The sequence below is a fragment of the Macrotis lagotis genome, chromosome 1 (genome assembly GCF_037893015.1).
Source record: "Macrotis lagotis isolate mMagLag1 chromosome 1, bilby.v1.9.chrom.fasta, whole genome shotgun sequence".
NCBI lineage: Eukaryota > Metazoa > Chordata > Mammalia > Peramelemorphia > Peramelidae > Macrotis > Macrotis lagotis.
Window position 1 is genome coordinate 305,909,810 of NC_133658.1, and position 24,542 is coordinate 305,934,351.

General features: G+C 36.2%; 1 long non-coding RNA gene across 1 annotated transcript in view; it reads right to left on the reverse strand.

Moving 5' to 3' along the window:
* LOC141517023 (uncharacterized) overlaps nt 1-24,330 on the reverse strand; it is an 86,551-nt gene extending 62,221 nt beyond the window's left edge. Inside the window, exon 1 of the long non-coding RNA XR_012476795.1 lies at nt 24,135-24,330. This is a non-coding gene — a long non-coding RNA (uncharacterized LOC141517023). The remainder of the gene's footprint in view (nt 1-24,134) is intronic.
* Nucleotides 24,331-24,542: the final 212 nt, after the last annotated feature.

The following is a 24,542-nucleotide window of genomic DNA, read 5'->3' on the forward strand; positions in this document are numbered from 1 at the left end:
TTCTAGATTTGAACAATCCTTGACAATCAGGATATCATTTAAAAACAATGTCTTGATATGGCTCTATTTCTTGCTGCCCTACATTCAAGCTTCTGCTTAGTTTAGAAACTCCTTTGCTTGATCTGAAAAAAAAATTCATTGCCTAGAAATTTCTCCTTAGTACATGGGAATTTTACTTTTCCAGGAACTCCTTCCTTACTCTTCAACTAATGCTCATTTCTGCAAATCCTGGCTTGACCCAAGAATTATTTACTCCTTCAGTATTGTTTTCATTCCATGATAATTATTTTTATGAGTTGTATCTAAAGTGTAAGTTTTGTTCATTTTTTTTATCAGGCTAAATAAAGCCTAGCCTGTAGTTGAGGTTATGTGAGTTTGAATGCTTGCATGGATAAGGGAGGGATGAAACTTTCCTTTTTTATTGTTTTTGGGGTTTTTTTTTGCTTTTGAGAACTAACAGGAGGCAAATTCTTATAATCTCCTGGGAAATACTAGAGGGAGGAATGAGTCAAATACTAAGGTCAAATGAGTAACTACCCAGTTTGAACCAATCTATATGAATCCAAAGTTTCAGTCCTAGGTCACAAGTTATGGTTGATTTTAGCCTAAATATTTCCCTGACAATATGGAGCTTATCACAGAAAATACTCCTTAATGACTTTTTTGTTTGATTAATCAACCAAAATAACTTTGGAGTAATGAATATAATTTCTATGATTATCCCCTGCCCTTTTCAGACTCTCCTATTCTCTTACCTATATTCTAGGCAGGGGTCTCCAGTAGCACAAAACTAGATAAAGTTGGATATCTCCCAGGATGTTTATATGGTCAGTCTTACTGAAAAAATATGCAAACTTTTGGGCTCTTGCATATAGAGTTCCATTTTTAAAATGAGCTATATAACATAACTTTGTAGGAGCTAGTTCCCTCTTAGCTCTTTGATTAATAGACGATGCCAAAAATAAATAATTCCCACCAATGTTTCCACATTATGCCACTAGCATTGCCAAATATCTCAAGATGTTTTGTGTTTCAAATTAAAATCCATTCTAATTTGTTTTCATCTAGATTTAAAAATCAAAGCTATAGCCAAACATAGTGTTGCATACCTGTGATCTTTTGACATTAAGAGACTGATGGATCACTTTAATTTAGTAGTAGTTGCAAGAGGGTTAAAGAGCCTCAGGTGTCCACAGGAAGTCCAATGCCAATGTGATGAACTCTTGAGAGAAGGTCACCAGCTACATAAAAGGGGGAAAACTATCCCCAGTTGGGCAACTGGAGCATGTTAGAACTTTCATGCCAATCAGTCTTGGGTTCAGGTTGGTGAGTAGGAACTACATTTTCAATCTTGGGAGAGACAGAAAGCTCCCATCTCTAATTTTTTAAAAAATCAATTCTATTTCATGTAGCACTTTTTCTTTCAGTTATTTCAAATTTGTAAATACTATGAAACCTAGAAAACAATGTTAGGGTTTTCTCAATTATAAAAACTAGGTTGGGAAAAAGTACATTGTGTAAATAGGAACATCTGAAGGGACTGGGAACCTACCAATCAGGACACCTAAAGAACACCTTAAAATGTGCAGAGAGAGCTCTATGCATTTATCATCTCATATAATCCTCATAGCATATTTGTGAGACAGGTGCTATTATAATCTCCATTTTAAAGAGATGGAAACTCAAGTAGATGAAGATTTGGTGATTTGGCCAGTCACACAACTATTAAGTGTCTGAGGAGGGAATTGAAGTCATGTCCTGAACTCTTGATTATTGTTCTGCCTACCTGCCTCAGAATCAGTTACCCCAGGAACTCTGAATAGTATATTCTGCATTGTGGATACCTTTAGAGTGTCCCATCCTCAGCTCCATCATTTGTTTCCCCCCATTACCCCACCAATAAAAAATTAAAACAACAGAATTACAAATTCCAACTGAATCAAGGTTCATATTTCTGGATGACTATGAAAATATAGAAAATCTGCTACAGAAAATTATCTGGAAGACAGTATTTCCCCCTCCACATATTTTCACCAATCTTTCACATAAAGGTTTTATATAAAGGAAGAAGTAGGCATATGGATCAGTAGGCATTGATTTCTTGGTGATTGACATTTTATTTTCATAATAATAGCAACTGCATTCAATGTATTAAACTTCAGGATATTATGTGAACTTCTTTCTCTGAGGCTCTGTCACTCAAAAGATCAGCCTACCAATTTAAATAAGAAACACCATGTGGATGAACAATGAAATAACATCTTTCTTTTAGTTCACATCTAAGATTTCATCATTTTAGGAAATTAATGTAATTTCCTCAGCTAATAGAAACTAGCACAAATTGTTTATATGTTATAGCATTAAAAAAAATTGCCAGGGTCAATGAGAAGTTTCTCAAGTTGCCTAGACCCCTAAAGCCTGATAAAGGTAGGACTTGAGTACAGGTCTTCCTGATTGAGAGACTAATCCTCTATCTGCTTCATCTTACTGCCCCTCATGAAGAAGGCTTATGCCAAGAATGTGACATAAATTGAATGCAGAGCCCACTGAGTAATTCCAACAGTATCTAGACATGAAAAATGTCACTTCAAGAGAACAGTGGGTTGTATGCAGAGCTAAAGAGGAGAAGGAAAGCAGAGGCATTGCATTTGGAGAACTGTATGTTTTCAACCATTTTAGTCTATTCTCTAACACAAAACTCATCTTTTCCATACTAATATTGGTCACCGCACTGATGTCAAACCAAAATTGTCAGTGACCCAAAGGGCAATGGAGAATTTCATGGTGGGTGTAAGGAGGGTATAGCATCTTATAGTAAATAAGTATAAAAGCTACTATCTGGGACATTTAGTATTGGATAAGAAAGTGGGCCAATTTTAAAGTGAGAACAAAAGATTAAGAGATGACTTGCACTAATACCTATAAAATGTCAGATAATCTAGAGAAAAGTCTCTAGAGTAGATATTTTTACCTTTTTTGTATGTGTCATGGACTAGATCCTTTCTCATAATGTTTTTGAATGCAAAAACAGATTTAAAAAAGAAAATCAATTATATTGAAATTGTTATGAAAATAATCATAAATAAATTTAAAGTAAAGATTCCTTCAACTCTCCAACAAACCCTTTAGGTGTCTGTGGTCCTAGGTCAACAACCTCTTTATTATTTTTTGCAAGGCAAATGGGGTTAAGTGGCTTGCCCAAAGCCACACAGCTAGGTAATTAAGTGTCTGACTCTGGATTTGAGCTCAGGTACTCCTGACTCCAGGGCCAATGTTCTATCCACTGGCCACCTAGCTGCCCCAGTCAACAGCCTCTTTGATGGAACTTGTTGGATCAATAATAGTCACACTTGATAAATCAATCAATCAATAACATTTACTAAATGCCTACTATAAATCAGGCAAAAGACTAACTAACTAAGAATACAATAAGAAGCAAAAGACAGTCCCTGTCCTCAAAAGGGATTATCTATAGGGAAGATAACATGCAAACAACACTTGATAAATCAATCAATCAATAAACACTTATTAAATGCCTACTATAGCCCAAGCAAAAGACTAAGTAACTAAGAGTACAATAAGAAGCAAAAGACAGTCCTTGTCCTCAATGGGTACTATCTATGGGGAAGACAACATGCAAACAAATCTATACAAAGCAAAATCAATAAAAGATAAGCAGGAAATAGTTGCTGTTGCTACTTGTCCTTCTTCTTGAAGAAAATCTTGACTTCAGGGAGGTCCCAAGACATGCAAATGAATTGGATTTGATTGAGGTGGGGATGTGCTAAGTCACCAGACTCACTTTCTCCTCCAGAGTCATCTGCAGTAGTCAGCTATGGATCAGAATGACTGGAGATGACCTGGATGTTGTTAGAGACATTGGCCTTTTTATGCTAGAGGTTTTGCCCAGGTCTCAGTATGAGTGAGGTCATGCCCATTCATTGATGAAAACTAGAGAAGAAATGAGACAAAGAACTGCTTCTTTTACCTATTCAAAATGAAAAATCAATCAATCTGTGAGGGGAAGAAAAGTTTCTGGCCAAAACAAAAACAATTGTTATTTACATTCATTCTGAGCCAGTCAGGATCCAAACAATAACTAAATAAGTATTGGTCTGGGATCTATTGTTGGTCAATCAATGAGAGACAGAGTGATTTGGGTTAAAGCCCTGGTCCTTAGGTAGACCTATATATCCCAAGAAATCTTGGGAAATTTCAGCAACCATAAAGGAGGGAAATCTCAGGAATGTGGAAAGGTTAGGAAAGGCTTCCTATAGAAGGTGGGACTTCAGGCAGGATTTATGGGAAACCAGGGAGGTCAGAAGTCAGAGTAGAGATGGAAAAATATGGGGAATAATCTGATAAAATGCTCAGAGCAGAGAGATGGAGTATCTTGTTCATGGAACAGTCAGAAGACCAGTGTCACTGAATCAAAGAATATGTGTTACAGAGTAAAGTGTAAGAAGACTGGAAAAGCAGGAGAGGACTGGGTTATCGAGGGTTTTGAATGCCAAACAGAGCATTTGTTTTTTATCCTGGAGCCAATAGGAAGTCACTGAAGAACAGTGAATGGGGAGTGAGGGGAGGGGCACCAATAGACTATTGCAATAATCCAGGCAAAAGTTGATGAAAATCTGTGCTAGAGTGATGGTAGGAGAGAAAGGGAAGTATTCAGCAGATGTTGTGAAATTGTCAGAACTTGGTCTGGCTTAGATATGGGGGATGAGCGATGGTCAGGGATTCAGAATGACTGCAATCGACTCAAACAGGATCACCCAGAGAGATAAGATCAAAAATGTTTCAGAGGATCAAAGCATTGAAATAATAACTGTTAGAATTATAAGGGTGGCTAGGTGGCACAGTAGGGTGGCTAGGTGGTGCAGTGGATAGAGCACCAGCCCTGGAATCAGGAGTACCTGAGTTCAAATCTAACCTCAGACACTTAATAATTATCTAGCTGTGTGGCCTTGGGCAAGCCACTTAACCCCATTGCCTTGCAAAAACCTAAAAAAAAGCATTAATATGTTTTAATGTTTCAAACTATTTTCATGTGTTATCTCATTTGATCTTCACAAATATACCATAAGGTACTTGCTATTATTACCCCCATTTTGCAGATAAAGAATCTGAGACTATTTAAATACATTTCCAAGAATTATATAGCTAGTATGTGTTTGAATCAGGATTCAAACTTAAGTCTTCCTGATTCCAAATGCAATCTTTTACATACTGTGGGACACAGTGCCCTGGAATACCTTAAAAACCATCTGAAGTGTTATGTGGAATAGTAGATATTGAATTGTAGAGTATCAGGGCTGGATAGTACATTAGAGACCATAACTGCTTCCTTTGATAATGGAGAACACTGAACACCAAAGAGGCAACACACAGTCCTTTACATGAGTCTTTTTACTATGTCTTTTCTGTCCCTAAAGGACCCTAGAAAAGACCCTAAAGGGTCTATCTAAGCAGCTCCATCCTTTCCAGCAAGCCACCAGGAATGGTGAGAGGAGGTATAAGTATAGCAATTCAATTCAACATTTTTTAAAAAGCTTCTTAGGTACCAGGCTATTTATAACTAGCCAAAATTTATCATAGGAGTGGCTTAGAGATTACAGACTCTGATCCTTTCATTTTACAGATGAGGAAACTGAGGCATAGATATATTAAGTCACCCAATTAGGACAACACAAATAAGAACCAGGATTTTGACTAAGGTCCTTTGAAGGAAAATTATTTTCTCCATTTAGTCAACTAACAAACTGTCCTATCCTGATTCATATATCTGTCAGATATATGCTGCCAAGGATGTTGCAGAGCTTCTCAGTTTTATCTCATTAAGGGATTCTGGTGTCTACTCTGGGAATCAAAGACAAAGACAGAATTTCTCCCTTGAAATCCTAAATATTTATTGGGAGGAAGAATGACAGAAATGTAAGTTCCTATATTAAATATTTGATGAAGTTTAGAACTGTAAGAAGAAAGGTTAGACTGTATCTGAACTCTGCTCCCAGCAGAGCAATGGGTCTTATTAAATGCATCCATTACAGTAGACAAATGAGGTTTTTGTGACTTGGAAGTTGGGACCCCTATCCTGCACTGCTGAGACCTCTAAACCTCTAACACCTCTCCTTGGAAAACTTTGTGACCATCTTATCTGCTTCTTCTCTCTGCCACCATCTTCACATACCCCCCCCCATTCCAATCAGATGTGAATGCATTCTCATAGAGTTAAAGTAACAAAAACTCTCTTTAAAACTTCTGAATTTGGGTCCTATGAGGCAAGAACTGATATACAAAAATGCCTTCTCCATTATCTCTGGTTGGTTCATATTGTTTGTGGAACAATCCTGAATTTAAGAAAAACTCTTCCAGAAAAGAATATAATTTTAATTCGATGTAAAGTTCTCAAAATTAGTGATTATGTATACTGTTTCTGCATCTCCTTCCCACCTTCAGGAAAGGATAAATCTGCAATGCACTCTTGCTCTTCCTCTTTGCTAATCTAAAACCTTTAAGTCCCAATTTAATTTCCTCCTCATTCATGAAAATCTCCTCCTAATCAAGTCCAGAATATTCTATTTTCCCTCAATTTCTGTTTTACTTGGAACCAGTATCACTACTTATTAGTCCTACTTCTGACATGTACTCTTAAGCAACTTTTAAGACCAAACAAATGGACAGAATTTCCTATTTGCATCAGTGGAGAGGATTCCCTTGTGAGATCTCCCTATGTCAGTGAAATAACTAGCTGAGGCACTATACCTATCTGTACTTGTTTTCTGTATTTTTGGTCATTCAAGTTGAATCTCTGTGCCCAGCTAGACTAGAAGTATCTTGAGGTCTGAGAGACTAGTATATTTATATCCTCATATCACCTAGCTCAGCACTGGGGAGCCAATAGACAATTGCATCAAGTATACACTTATCTATTGATTGAAGTTATTGTGTTTATGGGTAATAGAATATTGAACTAAAGCAGCCAGTCTGCAAGGTCCCTTCTGCTGTGGTCTAATATGAGTATGTATATCACAAAGAAATCTTGAACGAGAAGGAATCATAAGGGATCATCCTAGAAATGCCTATGCATCAAGGTAGAGTTCTACACAAACTCTTCCAACAAACTGATTATTTGCTTAAAAATTCCTAGATAAGGAGAACCTAAACACATACACACACACACACACACACACACACACACACACACACACACACACACACACAATCTATCTAACTGGGTAATGCAAGTAGCCTTTTACTTTGCAGTTTGCTTTATACTTTCAAAAATTTCTGACTCTTCTGATTTCTTAATGGAACCAAGAGATAGAATAGCTCATCTCAAGTTAGTATTGATATTCCTTTGGGAAAATAACATAGAACAATCATCCACCCAAGGGAAAAAAGTTATATGTCTAAGATGAAGAAGGCATTAAACAATTGCATTTTAAATAATATATCTCTGTTCAGGGTGATGGAAATTTTATTTTAGAAAACACCCCAAATCATTAGTCCTTTCATTATTTTTGACATTGATTTACCATTAGGAAAATTTATTAGACTCTAAATTAAATTGATTTGGAGAATCATTAATTCATGGGACAAAGTCATTAGAGATGTTTGTCCTTCCCATACTGAAATAGGGTGATTTCAATAAAACAAAGAAAATGGGAGAAAGTATTTTAAAATTCTTCTCCACACCATCTTCTTCCAGAGTTATATCTTGTATATCATTTCCTGCAGCATTTGGGTATTCAGTTCTAAACAATTTTTATCTGGGTTCTTCTTGGTAGTTGTTTGGTCAAATCCCTTAATTTCTCAGAGCCTCATCTATAAAGTAGAAATTATAAACTTGCATAACCTATTTGACCAAATGAGAAAAATGCTGAATAGATGAGCTATTTTAAAAAATGAATTCAAGTTTAGTGACAAAGGCCAATGTTACTTTGGAACAGACAATTCGTAAAAGGAAAAGACCACATTTGGTTAGAACTCAGAACAGGTCTCAGATTTCTTACCCCTCATCTCCCATCCCAGGTAGATTTGAAATAATTTTTCACTCTTGCCATGCTGCCTTCAGCATTAACTGAATCATAGTTGAAATAAGCCATGCTCCCACTATACTAGAAAGCCAACTTTCCTGAAAACTTTTTTTATTATTTATTTTATTTTTAATTTTCCCCCCTAGCTACATGCAAAAGGATGTTTAAACATTTACTTCCAAAACTTTGAATTCCAAATTCTCTCCCTTCCTCCTACCTCTCTTCTCCCATTGAGGAAGCAAGTTATTTGGTGTAGGTTAAAATTGTGTAGACATGAAAAACATTACTAAAAGTGAATACAACCCCACACATACATAAAGAAAGAGAAACCTCAAAACAAGTGAGAAAAATAAAAATATGCTTCAGTCTGTATTCAGGCACCATCAGACCTGTCTTTGGGATGAATAGCATGCTTTATCATAAGTCTATCAAAGAAATTGTTTCAATATTTTTTCCAAAGATGATATTGTTAGTTATATTTCCCTCCATCCTATTCCCACCACCCCATTTATTCTTCTCTCTCTCTCTCTCTCTCTCTCTCTCTCTCTCTCTCTCTCTCTCTCTCTCTCTCTCTCATTTCATGCTATCACTCCTCAAAAGTGTGCTACATTTGACTACCTTCTCCTACAATCTTGCATCTTTTATATTACCTACATGCCCCTCCTCTACCCCTGTCCCCTTTCTCCCATCCCTTTCTTCTTCTTTTTTCCTCTGGAGTAAGATTTATTTCTATACCCAATTGAGTGTGTTTGTTATTCCTTCTCTGAGTCAATTCTGTTGAGAGTATGGCACACTCACTCCCCCTCACTTTCCCCCCCTTCCACTTTTTCTTTCCAACTTTTTCTTATCTCTTTTATATGATTTATATTTTATATGATTTACACCATTCAACCCCTTCTTTCCCTTTCTACCAGTATATTCCTTTCTCCCCCATTAAGTCCATCTGTTTAATATAACTTCAAATTCAAATCTCTCCTGTGCCTTGTCTATATATGTACTCCTTCTAACTGCCCTAATAAATGAGAAGATTCCTATGAGTTATCAGTATTATCTTCCCATGCAGGAATACAAGCAGTTCAACATTATTAAGTCCCTAAAAATTTGGTCTTCCTGTTCACCCTCTCTGTGCTTCACCAGAGTCCCATACTTGAAGATCAAACTTTCTGTTCTTCAGGAAAGCTTGAAAGTCTCCTGTGTCATTGACTATCCATCTTTTCTTATGAAAGAGTATGTTCAGTTTTTCTGGGTAGCTGATTCTTAGTTGGAATTCAAGCTCTTTTTCCTTCTAGAATATCATATTCCAAGCCCTATGAACTCTTAATGAAGAAGTTGTTAAATTTTGTGTTATCTTGACTGTAATTCCATGATATTTGATTTTTTTCTGGCTACTTATAACATTTCTCCTTGATTTGAGAGCTTTGAAATTTAACTATAATATACTTGGCAGTTTTCATTTGGGGAGCTCTTTCAGGAGGAAATTGGTGTATTCTTTCAATTCCTATTTTACCTTTTGCTTCTAGGATATCAGGGTAGTTTTCCTGGATAATTTCTTAAAATATGTCTTGGCTCTTTTTTTGGTCATGACTTTCAGGTAGTTCAAGAATTTTTAAATTATCTCTTTTGGATCTGTTTTCCAGGTCAGTTGTTTTTCCAATGAAATATTTCCATTTTCTTCTAGTTTTTATTCTTTTGGTTTTGTTTTATTGCTTCTTGATTTCTCACAAAATCATCAGCTTCTCTTAACTACATTCTACATTTTTTTTTAGTTTTTACAAGGCAATGGAGTTAAGTTGCTTGCCCAAAGCTATACAGCTAGGTAATTATTAAGTGTCTGAGGCCGGATTTGAACTCAGGTACTCCTGACTCCAGGGCCAGTATATCCACTGTGCCACCTAGCTACCCCATCCATTCTACATTTTAAGAGATTATTTTCTTCAGAGAACTTATCTCCTTTTCCATCTGACCAATTCTTACTTTTAAGGCATTCTTCTCCTCATTCACCTTTTGGACTGCTTTTTTCCATTTGGCCCAAACTTTTTTTAAAAAAGATATTATTTTCTTCACAGTTTTTTTGTATCTCCTTCATCAAGCTGCTGCTGATTCAGTTTTCATGTTTTTTTCCTGCATAGCTCTCATTTCTGTTCCCCATTTTTCCTCTACCTCCCTTACTTAATTTTCAAAATCTTTTTTGAGTTCTTTCATAACCTGAGACCAATTCATATTTTTCTTGGAGGCTTTGAATTCAGAAGCTTTGACTTTGTTATGCTCTGGGTGTATATTTTGATCCTCCATAGGACCAAAGTATTTGTCTATGGTCAGATTTTTTTCTTTTGCAGTTTGCTCATTTCCTCAATCTATGATTTGATTTTAACTCTTTTTATAAGATTGGGCTCTACTTCCAGGGTAGAGGATGCACTGTCCCAAGATTTGGGGGGTTTTTAATACTGTTTTTCAGGGATACCCCTCAGAGCCCTACAAGTTCTCAATGCCTCCAAGATCCTCTGGGAGGCTCTGATTGCTTTTCTGGCCTATGGGTATCCACAAGCACTTCTTTCTGTCCTGGAACTGTGAGGAGAATCCATGCTCCACTGCTGGCAGTAAACTCTGTTTGTTTCTGCTCCTTTACGTGGAACTGGGGTCCCAGACTATGACTTGGATTTGAGTATGGGAGAAGCAAGAGTCCTGCCTCAGAGATAGCTGAGAGATCTCTGCAATTTTCCCCAACCCCTTAACTGTCCCTGGGCTGAGCATTCTGGAAGCAGCTGCCATGTGGATCCCTTCCAGGTGATTCCCCAGGTCTGCTCCTGGTCCCCTGGGTCCAGGTCTGCACTGAGACATGAGTTAGACTCTTCTCTGCTTTTGCCCTGGTGCAATGGTTGGTGTTTTTTTTTTTTTTTGGTGTTTGCAAGGCAATGGGGTTAAGTGACTTGCTGAAGGTCACACAGCTGCTCTAGCCACTATGCCACCTGTAGACCCCTGATGCAGCAGAGTTTTTCCAAGTGCTTGGCAATCCTTGGACTGAGAAGTCTGTTAACCACCACCACTGCCACAGACCAAGGTGCTCTCAGGGATCCAGGCACCCTATGATCTGTTTTTGGACAACTGGAGTTAGTTGTGCACTGGGGGCCCTTTCTAACCCCAATGGAACAGACCATTCCAGTGATTCTTCCAATTTGTCTTAGGCTGGAAAATTGATTCACTCAGTCTTTTTGTTGGTTCTAACCACTCCAGAATTTGGTTAGAGTCATTAATTAAAGGAATTTGGAGTAAGTTTGGGGGAGAGTTCAAGGGAGTCCCTGTCTATAATCTGATAGCTTGGCTCACTGCCAACTTCTAAGGACCCTCAACATGTCATGACTTTGATTTCTGGATTCCCTTGTGGTTTCCTTCCTTTCCCACCCCAACCCCCACAGCTGCATAGTAGAGTGCCAAGCCTGGAGTGACGAAGACCTGAGTTCAAATCAGCCTCAGATGCTTCCTAGCTTTGTGACCTTGGGCAAGTCTGTGTGACCCTGGTTGGCTCAGTTTCTTCATCTGTAAAATGAGCTGGAGAAGGAAATAGTAAATCACTCTAATATCTTTGCCAAGAAAACCCCAAATAGGATCATGAAGATTCAGATACAACTGAAAATGACTAAACAACAACAATAGTACCATATGCTATTGCACCTTCTCCTTTTACACTCTCCCTCCAATCTTATTTGTGGGGAAAAAATTCAGGGAAAATGGTTCCTACAAATAGTATACTCCAAATTTTAATTTCTGGTCACATAAGCAGCTCTTTGAAGTCAGAGTGAAATTTTAGTTCACAACTTCTCTGGCTGCTATAGTAATGAGTTCAGAGTGTGCATTACTATCTTTCCTGAAGGTCAAAGGAAACAACTTGTGCTCACAGTTATCATAAATGGAATATATTTTGGAATGTAATGAACAAAATCAAAGGTGAGGCAGTATTCTCCCTCCACACAAGTGCTTTCCTTCTCTCTGTCTCTCTCTCTCCCTCCCTCCCCCCCCAACTCCCCCTTCTGTCTTTGACTATAGAACTCCTAGAGGCAGATCACTCTAAATGAGTACACTATATGGAAAAAGGGTTAGAAAGTTAAGAGCACAATTAAGTTTGAGACTGAGCACTACAATATAATTTGAGACCCCCCTGAAGTGACCCAGAATTTGGATTGAGGATCACTGCTCTTGATATATCATAGTTCTATAGCTATATCACAGAAGCACCAGGAAGAATAAAATAATAACAATGATAACAACAACACCTATTTTAAAAGTTAAGGTTTAATACAGAATTTTTTTGAGTTGAAGCTGGAATGCTAGTAGTCCTGGACTAGTTTCCTTTTAACTCATCATTCCTCCAAATTAAGGTGCTGTGAGCTTTTTAATGCTAAGGCTCTACATCACCCTTCCAGTAGAAAACAGAACCCTACCAAAATTCTTACCTAATCATCTTATAAACACAAGGCTTAAAAATGGCTGACATACCTTTCCAAGAGCCTGTTTCCACACATTAACCAAGAGTAGCCAACTCATAGAAACCTAGAAAATGGTACATCAAAAGACAGAGCAGAATCAGACTGAAGATCAAAGTCACAGAAGATATTGATTTAGAGCTGCAAAGGAACTTCAAGGTCATTTCCCTTACTTTGCAACTGAAAAAAATGAAGCCATGTGAAATTAACTTCCTTGCCCATGAATTTTGAGTGGGGATTAAAATTTGGGTCTTCTCTGCTCTGCCTACTATACCATGGTGCCCTAAATGAATGCAGGAGAGCTAGGACCTTAGGGCCTATTTAAATACCCAGACCACTCCTCCCCATTTAATACACACATACATACATACATACATACATACATACATACATACACACATTAGATACATCATACATATATGCCTACATGTATGTTTGTATCTGTGTATACATGCATGTATGTGTGTGCATGTGTGGGTATATATGTGAATGAATGTATGGATATGAATATATGAAGGCTGAGGCACCTTGAGTAGGATACATCAAAAGAACAAGAATTTGTTGGACTAAAAATGAACATTAAATTTTTCACATCCATTATCTCATTTGATTAAAATAACTGAACTCTGTCTTTCTACTGTTCATTGAAAAATACCAATGAGCCTTGTCACATGACCACAGGGCCTTTTATGATGTCCACAGACTCCCAGGAACAGATATTTTTCCTAGTAGGATATTGTGGAATTAAGAAATTATAGGATCTCATTGCCTCTACTTATGAGAAAATTATTCTAGGAACCCTAGGCAAGCTCTGCCTTTGGAACATCAAGCCCACAATTTGGATGTCCACATCATTGATCAGTGCCATTGTTCATCAATATGGTGCTCCAGGCTCACAGATGATCAATAGTGATGCAGTTGCCACAGATTCTCTTGAACGAAAGCAGGAATGTAGCTTCTTCCTGTATTTTTCCACAGTATGCACAGTATGCTGTGTGGCTAATTTCTGGTCTGGCCAGTAAAAACCTCTGGGAGCCTTCCTTTAGGTCTTTAATTATGAACTGTAGGGGACACCACAAAATAAATACTTAAAATGTCTAGACAACCAGTCATCAGAGTAGGATAATTAACTTCAAACATGTTAAATTGTTTGAGGAGTCATTATTCACCTTCTGCAGTTCCCTTCTATACCCTTTTCTAGTCAATGTTAAAAATGAAACAAGAGTGTGGAGCTAGGCAGAATCTTCTGGTATTTGGTCTTCTCTTTTCCCAGCTATCAAGTTGAAAATGATAACAACCAAGGCTAATAAAGCCCATGGCATTACCTGAGGACTTCTCAGTCCTGTTACCTTCTCCATAGCAAAAAACATAGTCAAGAGGGGAAAAATATGTAAGAGTAAAGAAAATATAACTCTCAACCTCTCATTCCTATATTATTTATTGCTACTTGGGAAAAAATAATAAAACACTTCTAGCTGCATGATAACTTATCACAAAATAAGCCTCTGGGTATCCTACCTCTGATTAAGTTTTGTTGACATTAGGGTGTTTCTCCCTAGAGCCCTCTTCACCTTTCACAAACTTCCTCCAAGGAAACATTTTTAGTATACAAAGCACATTAATTTTGTCTCAAGCTAAAACAAAACACACTCATGAAAAAAAGAGAGAATTTGTGAGAGAAGCCTGCTGGTATGAATCCCCAAACCTCTCTCAAACCTCCCACCTCACTTGAACGGCCCCCAAAATATACTGGATTGATGGCCAGTGGACTCAGACACTTACTAGCTGTGTGGACAAGTAACTTAACCCAGCTAGCCTTAGTTCCCTCATCCGTATAATGTTCTGGAGAAGAAAATAGCAAACCAGTATCTTTATCAAAAAACCATCAAATGGGGTCAGGAAGAATCAGGTGACTGAAAATGACCAACAAGACTTCATCCTACAACTCCATCCTAAGCATCTTGAGATCAGGGACTGATTTGATTGAATCCCTGGTACCTAATACATACTAAGAGTTTGATAATTACTTCATGTATTGTATTTGAATAATATGTTGAATTGTAATTTTTAAAAACTACATTTGGTGTGGAAAATAAGTGCTTCCTTCAAATACTGGGCAGAGAGAAAGGGAATGTGTTTAGAACTTCAGATACTTTACAACCACCCTTCAGGTAATTTTTAAGCAGACTATCTTTTATAAGATGCCAAATAATTAATAAAAATCTCATTGTTTGATTCCAATGTCATCTTCTTTTAAATCAAAGATATGTCATGTAATCTGTTATTTAATGAATATTTTATAATATAACATTTATAATGACCATATTTAATTGCCATAGCTCTAATTAAAGGTGATATCTGATTGTATGCATGCATGTAGTTTTTTAAAACCATAATTGTCTTGTGCAATCCACTGAATAGATTTGGGAATCTTCAATAACAAAATTACATTAATAGCATATGCTATTAAATATGATTGATGGCAAAATTGGACCCTTCCTGGTTCCCTACCACACAAAAGCATACACTGCTTCTGAAGATGGTGCGGTAAGTGTCAACAACGGAGGAGAGAAGAAAAACAGACTGGCAGCATGAAGGTCTTCTTTTCCCTGCAGAAAGGATATTTGTGCCAGGGAAAGCAATAGAGTTTCTTGCTTAGAACAAAAGATACCTCTTTTATTTTGTCTCTCTTCCTATAATCAAATGGAAAATCAACACACCAGCCTTTTGTCTCTGTAAACTGAGAGAAAATCAGAGCTGGAAGGAATCTTAGAGGTATTTGAGTCCCAGATAAGGAATTAGAAGCTAAGGAGATTCTTGTGACTTGTCCACAGTCTCTAAGTATCTGAGACAAGATTTGAACTTATATCTTAACTCCAAGTCCAACAATTTATCTACCACATCCAGGTAACTGGGAGGAAGAGCTTTTTATTCTAACTGGTGCCTTTCCAGGCTTATGCATTTTTTAAGACTGTGATTTCCCTCAGCTTGTGAGAATTCTTTCCACCAATGAAAATCCCAAATCTATACACACACACATTAGTAGTTCACTCCTATGACATTATTTGTAGCACCTGAAAATGAAGTGACTTCTCAAGAGTCATAGAGTTAGGAAGTAAAACCTAAGCCCTCTTCTTCCTGTAGTTCTCTTCTCTAGTATAAATGCAAACTTTTTCTGGCATTCAAAGCCTCTCTTATCTTGACTCCATTCAACCTTTCTGTATCTCTTAATCTATTAATAGCTTTTAGGTATTGTGTTATAGTTGTTCAGTCCTGATTGATTCTTCATGACCCTAGGAGGGTTTTCTTGGCAAAGATACTGGAGTGGTTTGCCATTTCCTTCTCTAGCTCATTTTAGAGATGTGGAAACCGAGTCAAACAGGGTTAAGTATCTTGCCTAGGGTCATGCAACTATTGTGTCTGAGATCAGATTGGAACTAATATCTTCCTGACTCCAGGTCCAGTGCTCTATCCCTTTATATGCACTGACTGCCCATACCTTTATATACCCTAGAATCCAGCTAAAATGATCTGACTGTTCCTCCCACAGAACTCTCTCATCTCAATGCTGATTCTTATGCCTAAAATTCATTCCCTTTTTACTTCTGCCTTTAAGATCCCATAGGGTTGGGTTTTTTGGTTTATTTTGTTTTGTATAGACTTATGTTCATCTTTACATGACCTCCTTCTCCCCAATTCTGATTTTTCTCCCCTATAAAATACCACCTTGGATTTATTTTCCATACATTTCAATATACTCATATATATATATATATATATATATATATATACACACACACACACACACACACACACACACACACACATATATATATATATATATATATATACATATATATATATATATATATATTTCTTGTCTCTCCATTACAATGAAAATACTTTGAGATTATTTCATTTTTGTCCTTGATCCAATGCCTAATTGTAGGTACTTAATAAATGATTATTGATTCAATCATTCCTGATGCTGAGTATAGTAAATGTGGTAAATTGGAAAGAACCCTTAGAAGGCTAAAGAAATCTTAGAATCACAGAATCACAGTCCCTAAGCTCAGGTTCCAACTCTGCTGCTTACTAGTTGTGAGAACTCTGAATCTCAGGTTCTTTATTTGTAACATGAAGAATTTCTAGTTGATAAGTGATAAAGTCTTTTCTAGTTCTAAATCTATATCACTATGGTCATCCTATGGCTGTCTATAATCCAGATTGTCTTGATTCCTTCCTTTCAATATAAGGTAGCTTGTACTATCTCTTCAACATTTCTAGAGGAAAATATTCTATATTTTCCCTTGTTAACCTCTTTTTTTAGAAGTGTAAGAGTTAGCAAGTTCTTCCCCTTGTCTAACTTAAATTCCCCCCACCCCATTGTAATACCCAACTATTTCCTGAGGTTTTTGTCTTTAATGGGGATGAAGACCAGATGGCTACTGATCTTTATGAGGACTCTCCACTGACCAAGGGATTGTTATTGAAGTAGAACTGAGTTACCACTTGAGGGCATCTTCTCTTCCATAGGGGCCAACTGGCTTTGTCACCTTAGTGGTTTTTCCCAAATGCTTCCATGTGGCTAATGGCTTAGAACATAGAAGTCATCATCCTCACTCTCCATCTGTGTAGAAATAGCCAGCAAGATTAAAGACTTTATTCAACAATCATTTTACCTATTCTTTTTCAGCTGTTATTTAGATTATGGTAAAATTTTGCTTTCAAAGGTAGACATTTAAGGAGATTCACCCTAAAATAGGGAAAAGATTTTAAAGTCAGTAATATGATTCCCCAGATATCCACTTGCCTTCTTCCTTAACCAGATAAGGACCAGTTTATCTTGCTGTAAAGTTGTTTGGCATTGCGTCCAACTCTTTATGACTTCATTTGGTATGTTTCTGGCAAAGATACTGGAGTGGTTTGTCTTTTCCTTCTCTAGCTCATTTTACAGATGAGAAAACTAAGGAAAATAAGGTTATATGACTTGTCCATAATCACCCAGCTAGTAAGTGTCTTAGGCCAGATTTAAACTCAAGAAGAGTCTTCCTAACACCAGACCTGGTACTCTATACACTATACCTAGACCAATTTATCTAGATTCCTTGGATTGGTAATGATAGTATGGAAAATTTTATTTCTGAATAGTTATGAAAGTTTCATAAATTTCTGGATATTATGGTTTTTAAAACGCTATAAAAAAGTCAATAATCTGCTTAGCATGGTGCTATAATGGTCTTTGTTGCTGGGGAGCCTGAGATTGGTCAGTAGTTGAATTTTGATTCCAGAATTCATATATATATTGAGTTCATGGAAGCAGAGAGTCATCAGGTTGTCTTAAGGATGAACAAATCTGTCCATACTGAAAAAACATAATATAATTAAAGCTTCTGTTCTGATCAATATTGGGATCATTCCTATGAGTGATCACTACATTTTCAGCCCAGGCAAGATAAAGATAACCAACTGCTTTACAAAAAAAAAGTATGTTATCACTGGCATTATTCAAACATCTGTAGAACTGACCCTCCCCAAGAGAGCTTTTATTTATTATAATTATATAGATCTATAATATTTTCCTTACTAGGCATTAAATCATCTCAGTATTATTATGAAAATGTTTTTGACTACTATCTTAGGTGAAGAACTCAAAGAACTGTTAAAAGAAAAATTTCACTACTGTTTAAGGCTCTCTGATCTTAGCCAAGTTGGTCTTAGATGCCATTAAGATTCTATGATTCTGATCTAGACTGGATGCAAAGTTGGTGTTGAATTCACACCTGATAATCACTTGTACTAAATGTAGTTTAACCTTGGGACAATTATTCATATTAAAAAGAATCTATTCATTCATGAAACAAATTTTTAGTGAATACCTAAAGATGTAAGGCCCCATAACAGATATTGCGGCATTTGCAGGGATGATTAAGACATCATCTTTTAGCCCATCTACTACAGTCTTTACAACAGTCTGGTTGGTAGAATAAGACAAGTACATAATCAAATAAAACATTGAGTTAAAAAATAAAAATGTACAAAATATATAAATTATTTATATATAATTTATATATATGTTATAATTTTTAATTAAATATATATCACTTTTTTACATGAAGTACATATTATAAATCAATCAATAAAATAATAAAATGAAAAGCATACATTAATTAAATTTACCAAATATATGAATATTGTAAAATTTTGAAGAAGAGAAGACTGTCACTAAAGAAGATATAAAGGAAGTTTTCCCCAAATCTCCTTTGAGAGTGCCTTGATAACTACTTCCTCAGAGAAATGACATGAGAACTGGATAATGGTGCCTTCTAAGGAAAAAAATGTTTTAAACTGGGGAGGTGCTAGGGATCAGGAAGACAGACAACATTTCCACAAAACTGTGAGATAGGTTTAATAAAATATACTCTTGACAAGAGCTACCATAGACTCTGAATAGTAATAGGGAAATGTGATCAAGATTTTCTCCTCCATTGTACCTGGTCTCCTTTCTCCCCTTTACAGAAGGATTCCTTAGAAATTCTCCTGGCCCATCACCACTAGCTGTTTGTTTTTTTCCTTTTGAGAGAAGTCATTTGAACCAATAGGACTTTCAACCAAATCTAAGAAATCTTGAATAATTTTATGTATGGACAGAGTACTTACATAAGGGTGCTTATATATTATAGTTGAAGGGATACTTATATCTCCAGGCTAATAAGTTAAAATTCCCAACTTTAGATTCATTTTTAAATGGCCTTCTTAAGTCATATGTTAACTATGTTCAGACATCTTCTTTCTCAATGGCAATATGTTAGTTAAAGGAGTTGTGCCTCATTTATCTCTCTCACAAACATTCATTGTCCAACGAAAGAAAGAGAGAAAGTGAGACATAATATAAGCTCCTAGATAAGAGGTGATGGAGGAGACACCAACAACAAGGAAAGAAACATTGAAAAGAGAGGTGGGCAGAAGTAACAGACAAACTTCAACAATCTAACAATTATCCCAGAAGTTGTTCCTGATTGCTTTATCTTGTTCTGGAATGGAGGAAAGGGAGAAGAAAGCCAATCCAAATTCCCCATTCAAATGAGTCTTTCAGAATTGAGCTGTGGGATGCCAGATGTCACTGATGAGAGAAAGATGACTGAGAGTTTCAGAAGAGGGACTGGTTTTCTTGGCCTGGCAGGTGGATGGACACCGCCTAGAGGGCCTATTTTGCCAGCATGAAACTGGACCCATAAATGTTTATTGATACAAGCTCATTACTTTTCATTGTATTGGTTCTGAGCTGAGTCAGAAAGGCTGTTCTCAGCAAAAAGAACAGTCTCTAGCTCCTACTTCAATGGGTTCAATGACCTCATCTCTGGGGGGTTTCCAATAAATTCCAACAGATGATGCCATGTGGTCCATCCATCTCCAAGTGTGTGGGAATGCAGGTAGCAATTCCTTTCAAAGAACTCTAATCTTCTTAAATGACCAACATTCTTCTCCTAATTTTGTTGACTAAACCTGCTATAGCAACATTGCTTTTTTAAAAAGTGTGTGTGTGTATATGTGTGTGTGTGTGTGTGTGTGTGTGTGTGTGTGTGTGTGTGTGTGTGTAGATGTGGAGAGGGGAATCTTTGAGGTAACAACTTGGCAAGAAAGGAAAAAATAGGACATTTCAAGGTTTTAAATGAACAGAAATGTCTATTTCTGTTTCTCACTTATTGGAAAACTGTTTCGTTTTTTTCAGAAAAGTCTTAGTCCTCTAATAGATTTTGAGAGTACAGAGGAGGGGAAGCCTCTTTATAGATCTCTCTCTTACAGAAGGAGATCAGTAACTTCATCTTCATCTTTAGTTAAAACCTAAAGAGAAATCCACCGCAAACTCAACATATCCTATTGTTCTAAGCTAAGGTTCTGTTTCAACCCATGGTGCTACTATTCCCCCAAGTCACTCAGTTTTAGAATCAGACTCTTTCCTCTTTCTCATCCTCTATTTCCATGAGGTTGTTGTCTAGTCAGTTCTATCTCTTTAAGCTTCCTTATACCCATTCTTACTGTAAACAATCTTATCTCTTCTTGCCTAGTCTATTGTTTTAGACTCTTAATTTGTTTTTAATTTATCACCTATTCAACCCATTCTTTATACCATTGACCATATTATAATCCTAATGCACTACTTTAACCACATTTTCAGTGTCTCCTTCCCTACTGTCTGCTGAATGAAGCATAAACTCCTAATTCTGGCAGTAAAACCTTCCAAATCTAATTTCAGTTTGCCTTCTCCATCATACAACATACTATTGTTATAGGTTCATAGGTTTTCATTCATAAATATTACAATCCATTCAAACCTGACTACTTACTATCTGTCCCTAATTTTAATTATGACCTCAGCCATACATGTTTGTGGCTCAGTTCTGTGTGTCAATATCCCTCCTCACCTCCTTCATGAAATTTTTTCTCAATTTCCTCAAATTTCTCCTAGCACTTTGAATTAACTTGTACTGATTTGCTCTTCAATTTCTGCTTTAAAAAAATCTTGCCCTCCTCTATTCAATTATGAGCAATATCCTCATTGTTCATCTGCCAATACAGTGTTCAGAATGCAGAGTTTTTACAAGCATTGTGATGCAATAGAAATAATCCTACATTTGGAATCAAGGGATGTGGTTTAAATCCTGATTCTGTTGCTTACTCTCTGTGACCTTGAGCAAGTTACTGCCCCTTTTTTGTCTCTATTTCCTCATTTGTAAAATCAGGAAGTTGGACTAGAGCACCTCTATGGTCCCTTCTAGTTTTAAATATATGACCCACTGTGAAAAACTCAGAAATTCATTTAGGTTACTCTAAATGGATAGTCAGATATGAGATCTATGTTTCATCCAGTATTCAGATATCATATAGCTGAACCACACTAATATAGACTGACAGAGAGGGAAGGACATATGAATTAGAAAAAATCTAATTCATTGAATAATTTTAAAGTTCCATCATGTTATCACTTTCAAATACATTTAATAATTCAAATTAGACTTAAAAGAATTGATAAATAATCTTTAGCAGAATAATAAAGTATTAAGCATGATTGGTAATTAATACATCAAGTTTGGATATGTAAATATGAGGATATCAGAAATCTAAAGCTATAAGGCAATCTTGTCCAATTGTTTCATTTTACAAATTAGAGAAGTGAAACTTTATCAAATTTTAGTGACTTAGCTAAGATCACACAGAGTAGTCAGAGGCAGAATTTGGAGCTAGATCTTCTGACTCCAAATTAAGCACTCTTTTCATTATAGCATATTGAAATATTTTTAATTAAATTAAATTCAGCAAGTATGCTTATAATATCTTCATTGCTCTAGTACTATGCTAGGTACTATAGAAATTACTACAACAAAAATTACAGATACATAAATCAATATGAATGTGATATATATGATTCTAACCAAGGATGACTATAGTTAAGAAGACAAAATTTATAAATACAAAATGTTTATGTTCAAAAATATTATGTATAATTGAAATAGTTTTAACATAGATGTCACACATTCTAGTTTTATACTATTCATTTTTAGTAGTCCCTATTATTTTTTTCATAAAGAAAAAATTAGCTTCATCCTAGTTCCTATCCAAATAATCCCAAATGCTGAATTAATATAATATAGGTTATTTAGATTTTGCGGTATAATTAGGCAAATGCAAGGCTTATTTGCCACCATTCCAAACCTCTCTAGTTAACATTTCTCAGAGTACAACGGATGCAGTTACCAACTTTGAGGAAATATCCCTTCAGGTGGTGTGGTGTTTGTTCATTAAATGTGTAAGTTTGTCAGAACTCCACAGCATTAAGGGTTTTTTACAGCAGCGTGGTGAGAAAAGTACCTTTATAATAGTAACTTGCTGACAACATTTAAAGTGAAAATTGCCAGCGTTCTCGAATCTTTACACGTTTCCGTGACTGATCATCATTTCCTTAGAATGCCAGAGATTTGTGTGAATCATGCCTAGAGGCTACATATGTTAAAAGTTAACAAGAAAATACGTACCAGAAATCGAATCTAAGATGCTCAAAAAGAGCTTTTAAAGTGCACCTATGAACAAAGTTAGAAGGGTTAGAACTGGAAAGAAGGGGAAATGAATGCTGTATATGGTTAAGAAATATTGAAATAATCAACCACTTCTATGGCTCTTCATTAAGCTAATATAAATATTACTTCTGTGATGATTATATTGCATCTATTACATAATCCATATATATATGTCTATTTTTTCCATAGTGATATTTATGTTCAATATTTTACATGATCTTTCTTTTTCTAAATATCCAGGGATTGAATAGATAAAAAAATGCAACCAAGATACTTATGTGTCTATCAATATCTATATGTTTATACCTACATTTTAATAGCATCATATAGCGAAAGTAGTCCTCTTGAAATCTAGAGAAATCTGAAGTATAACCTTAACCATTTACCAGCTGTGCTTCTGTGGGCAAATCATTTAACCTTTCTGAACATGTTTCCTCATCTGTAAAATCAGGATAACAATATCTATGGTATTTACTTTATACTGTTAAGAAGAAATTTATTAATGGGAGTGAGGCAGGGAAGGGGTACAGCAGAGTCTAATGTAACTAGAGTCAGCAAAGTTGTGTTTGAATCCCTGCTTTGCCACTAACTTTGATCTTGGCCAAGGATGAGGTATTCTCAGAGAAAATGTGTGTTTCCATGTAAATATGTGTGTGTGTGTGTGTGTGTGTGTGTGTGTGTGTGTGTATATATATACATATATATGTATACATATATTTCATATTACTTGAAATAGATGAAGTTTATATATAAACAGATAGTTCTATATGGTACTTCACAATTATATAGAGAATTTTATATGCATTGTCTTATTCAATCTTTATAATATCCCTAGGAAGTAGGAACTATTATATTTAATTTCACATTCAAGTACTGGGTCTCAGAAGATTGATCCTGAATTCCTCAGGATCACACACCCTCAGTAAGTGTATGTGATGAAATCTGAACACAAATCTTAATTCCATACCCATTCTTTTATCCAATGCAAAATGCTTTATATGTATACACCAAAAGAAATATTTGGAGTTAAAGTGCATTAGAAAAAATACAACTAAAAATTCTCTATAGAGTTCCAACTGATGACCCATTTATTTGGAATGGCATTTGATCTGTACCAAATAAATGTAAGACTAAATCACAGGAAAAACAAAGCTGTCCTTTGCCATTTATTGCAAGGGAATATGACCTGTAAGACATTTCTCTAATCACTGACACTCCACATGGACACTTTAATTAGGCAAATCTGAGTTGGGTGACCAAAGATAGTGACATAGAAGGCTAGACAGTCACTTATTGGGAAGAAAAACAGATAGGGAAAGGGTGGAAAAAGCCTACAATCATATATTACCTCCAAAAGAGAAGGGGATAAAAGTTGCTTCAAAGTGACAGAGCCAAGATTTGGCTTAAATTTCAATCTGTCCTGAATATATATGCAGAGCCAGCTCAAAGTCCATTACTATCATATATATTTCAACTACCTCTATGATTTCAAGGCACAATATACTCTCGGAGAAGAGAAAAAGAATCATTTCAGTAAATACCTGTGTGGCTGTCTCTTCAGGTCAGCAGAGAGAGGGTCTGCTGAAATGTGAGCACTTTGGCTGGTTGAGCTCTCGTTCCCAGGTAGCCCTGGCCTTTGAGCCTCATCCAAGGTAGGAGCCATTAATATTCATGACTTTCATGCTGTTGTTTGTAACTAGACAATGGGTTTAGACGGTCTCATTGATAGAACAGAAATAGTGCACAGTCTGCAAGCATGCAAAGGCTGGCAAAGAGTATCCAGTAATGCCGGATATACAGAAGGCCATCTGCTGGCCTGGGAATTTTCCAAACCCAAGTGTCTCCATCTTGCCAAACTGTCACGAGTATAAACACTGCAGTAGCAGGGGACACAAATAAAGCATGCCAATGTCAGATGTACTGCCTGCATGGCAATCTCAGGTAATTTT